This window comes from Geospiza fortis, unplaced genomic scaffold, assembly GCF_000277835.1.
Source record: "Geospiza fortis unplaced genomic scaffold, GeoFor_1.0 scaffold112, whole genome shotgun sequence".
In the NCBI taxonomy this organism is placed as follows: Eukaryota; Metazoa; Chordata; class Aves; order Passeriformes; family Thraupidae; genus Geospiza; species Geospiza fortis.
Window position 1 is genome coordinate 817,101 of NW_005054298.1, and position 7,057 is coordinate 824,157.

The window sequence follows — 7,057 nt, forward strand, 5'->3', positions numbered from 1 at the left end:
AGCTCTCAGAAGAAGCAGCAGTTCAGCTGGAGACCTCCATCCCTGCAGAGTGCCTGGAGAGAGCTCCTGAACAGGCTGGGCATAGAAAAAATGGATGGGGAACGTGGTTTGAGAGATGAGTAATGAACTGAGAGCGCTCACCATGGCATTAAGGTCATGCTGCATTTTAATTAGGGAGAGGATTGGAAATGATCTGATTATCTGCATGGCCCTTCCAGAGAGAGAGTGAAGAACTTTGTGCAGGTGGAGGTGGCCGAGCCTGGCTTGGCTTTGGGCTGGAGCAGAGCTGGCAGCTGATGGAGCCAAACTCTGCTCCTCTGGGAATGTGTGGATTCAGAAAGAAACAGGAAACTGCAGAAATTATCCCATTCCTGGGGGTCTGGAGAGTCAGCCCTATGGGGCACAGTGATATAACTATAAAAATAATAACTTCCTAGAAATATTTGAGATTAATTTTGCACTACGAGGGTGGAAATTTTCTAATTGATTTAAGGGCATCTTACTGATTTTTAAGAGCTGAGGTGTTTCATACTTTGGTTATGTGAATGTTTGAGCTTCTTTTGGCCGTATATTTGAAATGCAGAAGAAATATCTTGCCTATTCTTCAATCTGGAGAGCTCAAAGTCGTTACTTGTGGTTAATTTTCCAGCCAAGAGGATTTCAGTCATGTGAGGGAAAATGACACCGATTTGATTCAGTCCATCAGCGCTGATAATACACTTGGAGAGAACCATCTGCATTGATTGGATTGTATTTATGTACAACTACACATAAATCAATCTCTTTTTCCTGAATCACCACTTGGTTAGATTTTTTAGGGGTATTTAGGATTAATTTTATTGTTGTTCTAGGAGAGGTAAGATAAGGACCAGTCTGTAATATTGGAAAACAAGAATACATCAGCTTTTCTTTAAAATGCTCCGTTGGTTGGGGATTCAGTGTGAAAACAATCTGAGTTATGTCTTGAAGATGGGCAAGGAAATGATTAAGTGGCTCTATTTCTATGCAGATTGGGGTGATGTAATTAAATACCTACTTACAGACAAAAGCAGAGATGAAATTGCTTCCTGAGTTCAGAGAAAAAAAATAGGAAGGGCTATAAAATGGTATGAATAAAGAAATAAATGGGAGCAGTAAATGGCCAGTCAATAGGGTGTTTTGGAATTGGAGGGGGTCAAGCCAACCTGATCTTTTATTCTATTTTTAATTTTTTCAGACAGTGCAGGTTAAGCTGAAAAAGAGCCTGGAATAAACCTAAACCTGAATAAAACATTTGAAGTGGGGCTTGTTCGAAATGTTGATTAAGAACTATAAATCATTACCTGGCACATATTAAACAAGTTGAGCTGGCAACTGTCTGGTTTCAAAGGGGAGCTTATAGGGATGATAACTGGGAAATAAATTCCTGGTAGGGAGACTTTGAGGTTGGTTCTAGATGTTTCTATCAATGACCTGAAAGGAAGCAAGAAATCATTACTGAGCATCACTAAACAAATAGCAAACGGCTTTATAGAGAGATCATGTATTCTTTACACGGAGGAGATGATGTATTGATCTTTTCAGAACTGTGCAATGGCCTCATCTGTAATAAACTCTGTGGTGTGTAAAATGTGCACCGGATAAAGGTGTGGGGCAGGCCAGGAGGAGAAGCTGTGCCTGAGCAAAGCTGAGGTGCACGTGCTCCAAAGGGCTGTGATTCATCATTATTCTCATGGGCTCTGGGTGCAGGGCCACTTCACTTTGGATTGTTATCTCACTGCTGCCTGGCCTTGAAGCAGGGGATCTGCTGTGTTCCCAGACCTCTTGGTGGCTGAGGGTGGAGATATCAAATTAAATGTGGAGCTGGAAACTCTGAACATCTCCTCCTTCACTGCCTTGCAAGAGGCTCTTGCAGTCCTGTTACTGGCTGTGCTCAGGGAACTTTTGGTGTTCCCCAAAGGGTTTTTAATGTTTCAATGGAGAGCTGCATTTTTGTAGGAAGCAGTAATGCAGGTGGAAAGATCAGGGAACAGCTCTGCAATAAATTTTCACAAATAAACATTTTCACAAATTACCTAAATTGCAGCTAAGGATATTAAGATGCCTTTGGCCTGGGAGTGGATCTGAATGTGCTGTGGATTTAAAAAAGGGGTTTGAAATGGTGTTTGAGGTTTGAAATGTGGAAATATTGCCCGGTTCCCTGGGTATCCTGCATTCCTCCCTGCCCCTCTGTGCATTCCCGTGGCATTGGCTGTGGTGCTCAACGGGGCCACCCTGACCCCTCACCGCACTATCCCTGTTCCTTTTGTACCTCACTTCTCATTCCCAATCCCAGCTGATTTCACAGCATCCCAGAATCCCAGACTGGTTTGGGTTGGAAGGAATCTTAAATCCCATCCCATTCCACCTTTGCCATGGGCAGGGACACCTTCCACTATCCCCGGCTGCTCCAAGCCCTGTCCAACCTGTCCTGGGACACTTTATATCCATTAACACCTTATATTTAAATATTATTCAGTAACACAGGACTGAGGTGTGGAGAAAATGCTATTTACTCATAGTTTCCCCTTTTTAGTAGAAGTGCTGAGTAAACAAGACTTGGTGATTTTCTCGGCATCCCCTGTAGCACAGAGCAGCCACAGATCTGGCACTTGTCTGCAAGCTCCTTCCTTGCATCCATGGCATTAATTCAGCTGCCTTCATATGGCTGCTTTCCTCCTGGATCATTTGATATATTCTGTAAACTGCCTGTTCAGGCACTGTGTCTGTATTGTTCCATGGAGAGCACTGCCAGTCCCACTGGATTTATATCCCTGATTTCCTGGATGCTGAGCTTGTTGCCATTATCATTCAATGTCCTGCCTCCATCCCTCTGGTCGGGGTGCACGGCACGGAAATTGTTTATGTTGTGGAATTACCTCCTGACATTGATGCATGAGGGAATTATTCCAAAAAACCCCTGAAAAATACAGTATATGCTGCAAGAAATTCAGGGAACTAACCAGGATAAGGGAAACCTTCCAGACTGGCCAGAAGTATCTCCAAGGATTTGTGTCATCCAGGAAGTCTCTCCAAGGATTTGTGTCATCCAGGGGCAATTGTGTGGTGCTGGGCAAAGATTCCTGCAGGACAGTCACACTTGGAATTCCAGCAGATTAGCCTATCATCAAGTCATCAGGATCCTGCTATTGGAATAAACACAGCTGTTGTTTTCCAAGAAATGTGGCAAAGAGCACTTGGGCTTTCTGGAAAGGCCTTTTTGCAACAGAGGAAAACCCAAACCCATCCCATATCCGAGTGTCACTCATGACTTTCTAAATTGATGGTAGGAATAATTCCCTTCTTTGTTTTATGTTTTTGGTTTGGGTTTCTTTAGTGCGAGGGACATCTTTTTAATTGGTTGCTTTCATTCTTTCAAAAGTATTTAATTGATTTCATTTTCTGCTCCTCCTATTTCTGCTCCTGATCTGCATTTTAACAACAAATGGGAGAGCTGGGAATGTTCCCCTGGAGAAGGGAAGGCTCCAGGCAGAGCTCAGAGCCCCTGGCAGGGCCTGAAGGGGCTCCAGGAGAGCTGCAGAGGGACTGGGGACAAGGGATGGAGGGACAGGAGCCAGGGAATGGCTCCCAGTGCCAGAGGGCAGGGATGGATGGGACATTGGGAATTGGGAATTCCTGGCTGGGCTGGGATTCCCAGAGCAGCTGGGGCTGTCCCTGGATCCCTGGCAGTGCCCAAGGCCAGGTTGGATGGGGCTTGGAGCAGTGGAAGCCGTCCCTGCTCATGGCTGGGGGGGCACTGGATGAGCTTTAAGGGCCCTCCCAACACAAATCATTCTGTGACTCTGTGATTTCTTGTTTTTGATGATGTAAGGATCTGAGGAAAAAATTAGTTGGGATTAGGATATTTCCTAAAACAAATCCCCAGATTATGCTTCCATAGTATCTCTCTCCAGAAAAACTACAAACTCTACAAAAGTTGTAGCTAAAGGCTTCTTTTTAAAGTTTTGGCTTCCACAACATATTTTACCCCAAAAGAAATCCACAAACTGTTTGGAGAAAAATTTCAGGTTTCAATGGAAAAATGGAAATTTGGGGTTTAAAGAGTCTGTTCTTTCCTGGGATCTCCTTGGAGCAGGAGAGGCTTGGTTCAGAGACCTGAGATAGCTGGGAAAGATATTAATCTGGACAGCAGAGGAAACAGAAGAGTCTTGATATCATTAAAGGAAGAAAGTGGAGAGAAAATGAGCATGTAATGACATAAAACACCTCTGGTGGTCTCAGCAAAAGTGTCAGGAGGAGCCATCAGAGAAATATGTGCAAGTGAGAGGAGCTCATTTCCTCTGCGTGGCCGAGGTACCTCATCCCTTACACCCCAGCGCTTTATTTATACCCCCTCCTGGCAGGATATGGACAGCAATTTCCTTATTCCTCACAGCTTTTTATACCCAAACTGGAAATCATCCTGCTCTCCCCATTCCTTATGGGAAAGGCAGCACAAGGATGGATTGGGCTCAGGGAAGAGACCTGAGAAGGTGCTGGAAACAAGGACTGGAAGGATTGTCCTGGTGGTGGGAGGAGTGTAACAAAAGCCTGGGATCCAAAAACCTGGATAAATTGGTGCTGCCACCTGACGACTTTTGGGAGATACCAAAGGATGGAATTCAGAAGCTTTTAACACTGTTCAAAAGATGAAGTCTGAAAAATGTTGCTTATTTGTGGGAGATCTTTGCCACAGAGCACAATTCAACTTTCAGTTGATAATTATTTAATAAAAGTAAATTTTTTTTTGGCACAGCTATGCCCTATCCTGCATGGACTGAAAAGAAGAGGAATTAAATTATTTTCCTTGGACATTACTCAATGGACCTTGCACTGAATAGTCTCTCTCTTTCTTCTGCTTTCAAGCTCATTAATACAAACTTCCAACATCTTCATTCCTAAAGCCAGAATAAAAATTTGTCTGTGTGTTTGAGTCCAGGCAATCTGGCAAAGTTTATTCAAATTAAGGATAGGGAATCTGATAGAAAAAGGAATGATGGATAGGAAATCTGATAAAAGGAATGATTCATTCCTCTGGTAGCCACGAGTTGCATCTTTGTTCCCTACTTATTTGTGTCACTTCAGGTGGAATGTCCTTCCACTGTGGCTCTGGAAAGCTCTGGAGAGAATTCCTGCTTGGGCAGTGAAGTGAAAATTCCTGAGAGACCTTTTCATCTTTATTTTCTGCCACTGTGCATTTTTTGTCCACTTGTTTTTATCTTAATAACAGCAAGAAGCAGAATTTTTAAGAATTGTTTCAAGAATGGAGAATATCACAGTCAATAAATTAGTTTATTGAAAAAACCCCAAAAATACCACCCATGAAATTCCATAATTAGCAAATACAAGTGAAAGTTCTCTCTGACTAGATTTTGATGTGGGATAACCAAGAAGATGGTAAAAAAGGTCATTTTATTTGGCAAATGGATTTTAAATGGAACATGAGGTAACGTGCTTGTGGAATGTCACCATGGGATCAACTCTTTGGCTGCAGCTCCTCTTGTTCTGGGTTTGTGGTGATGCCTTGTGAATGCTGACCTAGAACAGGAGCTGGACAGAGTCACAGAATAAAGCAGGGATTTATCCAAAGGATCTCCTGCATGGATCCACCTTGGGCAGCACCAGAGCCCAGCCAGGGCTGCACCCAAGATGAACCAAAATGCCCCCAAAATGCACGAGCGCTCCTGGGGTCTCTCCCTGGGATCAGTTCTGCTCCATTTGCATCTTGCAGTTCATTGTCCCATTCCAGCTTTAGCCCAGGCAGTCCCACCCTGCTTGTTTTTCTCTCTCCAGCCCACGGGGTTTGTGCTCCTGGGCTGAGATTTGGATCATTTGTCCTTGGTGCCCAGCTGGAGCAGGAATTGTTTTGTCTCCCTGCTCTGTGCACGGAGCTCAGCAACACTGAATGTGAAGCTCAGAGTCTGAAATATAGAAAAGCCAAACCTGAGGCATCACTGGGACAGAACTTTCCCATGGAGAGAACACATGGCTGCCCAGGTATGGCATGGCAATATGCGGCCTTTTTTCTCAGCTCATTCCTGAGCATTCCCTGTTGAGTTTCTGACATGATGGAGATTTTCTATGGAGCTCTTGGATGTGATGTTCACCATCACCAGGAGCATACCAGTGTCTGGAGGCCTCTGCAACATCTTTTGAGCAGTTTTGTAGGAATTTAGTTCCCTTGGTATTTCTCCCAGCTTTAATTTTCCAACTGGAACTCTCCTGGACACAGGGATGTGTCTCCTTCTCAACCTGTGCATCCAGGATCTGAGCCCTGCACGCTCTGGGCCATCCAATCCCAAATGGATAGCACACCAACAATCAAATACCCACCACATTCCAAGTGGAAAGAACAGCAAAATGGGTTTGGAAAATATTTGGGAAAATAAGATAAGTGGTGCACGCCGAGGTAGAGGGAGCCAATTTTGTGAGTCTCGGCTCCAACCGTAATGATGTGATTTAGATTAATTGCAGTGTTTTATTGCTTTGAATTGAAAACAGCGTTTTTGTAGGCGAGACAGCAGGTGCAGAATATCTCAAAAGCAAAGATCCAGTTTTTCCTGAATGCTTACTAAGTAATAAAAATGGGAAAGGAAAACAAGACAGGAAATTCACTACACAAAGTGAAATTTTTTCCCCTAAATCCAAAGTCTTGTGCTCCTTGTCATCTTCCTTGAAGCAATCACAGGTCTCCATGGAGCAGATTTCCATCCTGCCTCACTGAGGATTCTGATCCAGTCTGAACTTTGTATAACACCGGCTTAAAGCACTGAGTTGCGTCAATGAGCTTTATGGAGGGCTGGAGAGCACTCAATTTTGGGGCAAGAGCTGAATAGCAGGACAAGCATTAACACAGAGCTGTGGCTCCAAGGTCAAAATGTCCAGTGAATCCTGTGGATCCTTATCCATCTCAGCAACAATGCCCAGTAGGTTCTGGGAATAGAAAGAGAATTATGATTTAGGCAGCTGGAAGCCCATCCTTATTTGCAGTTCTCCACCCAAAAGGCTGTTTGTTCATTCTGGCCGTGTGTCCTGGCTG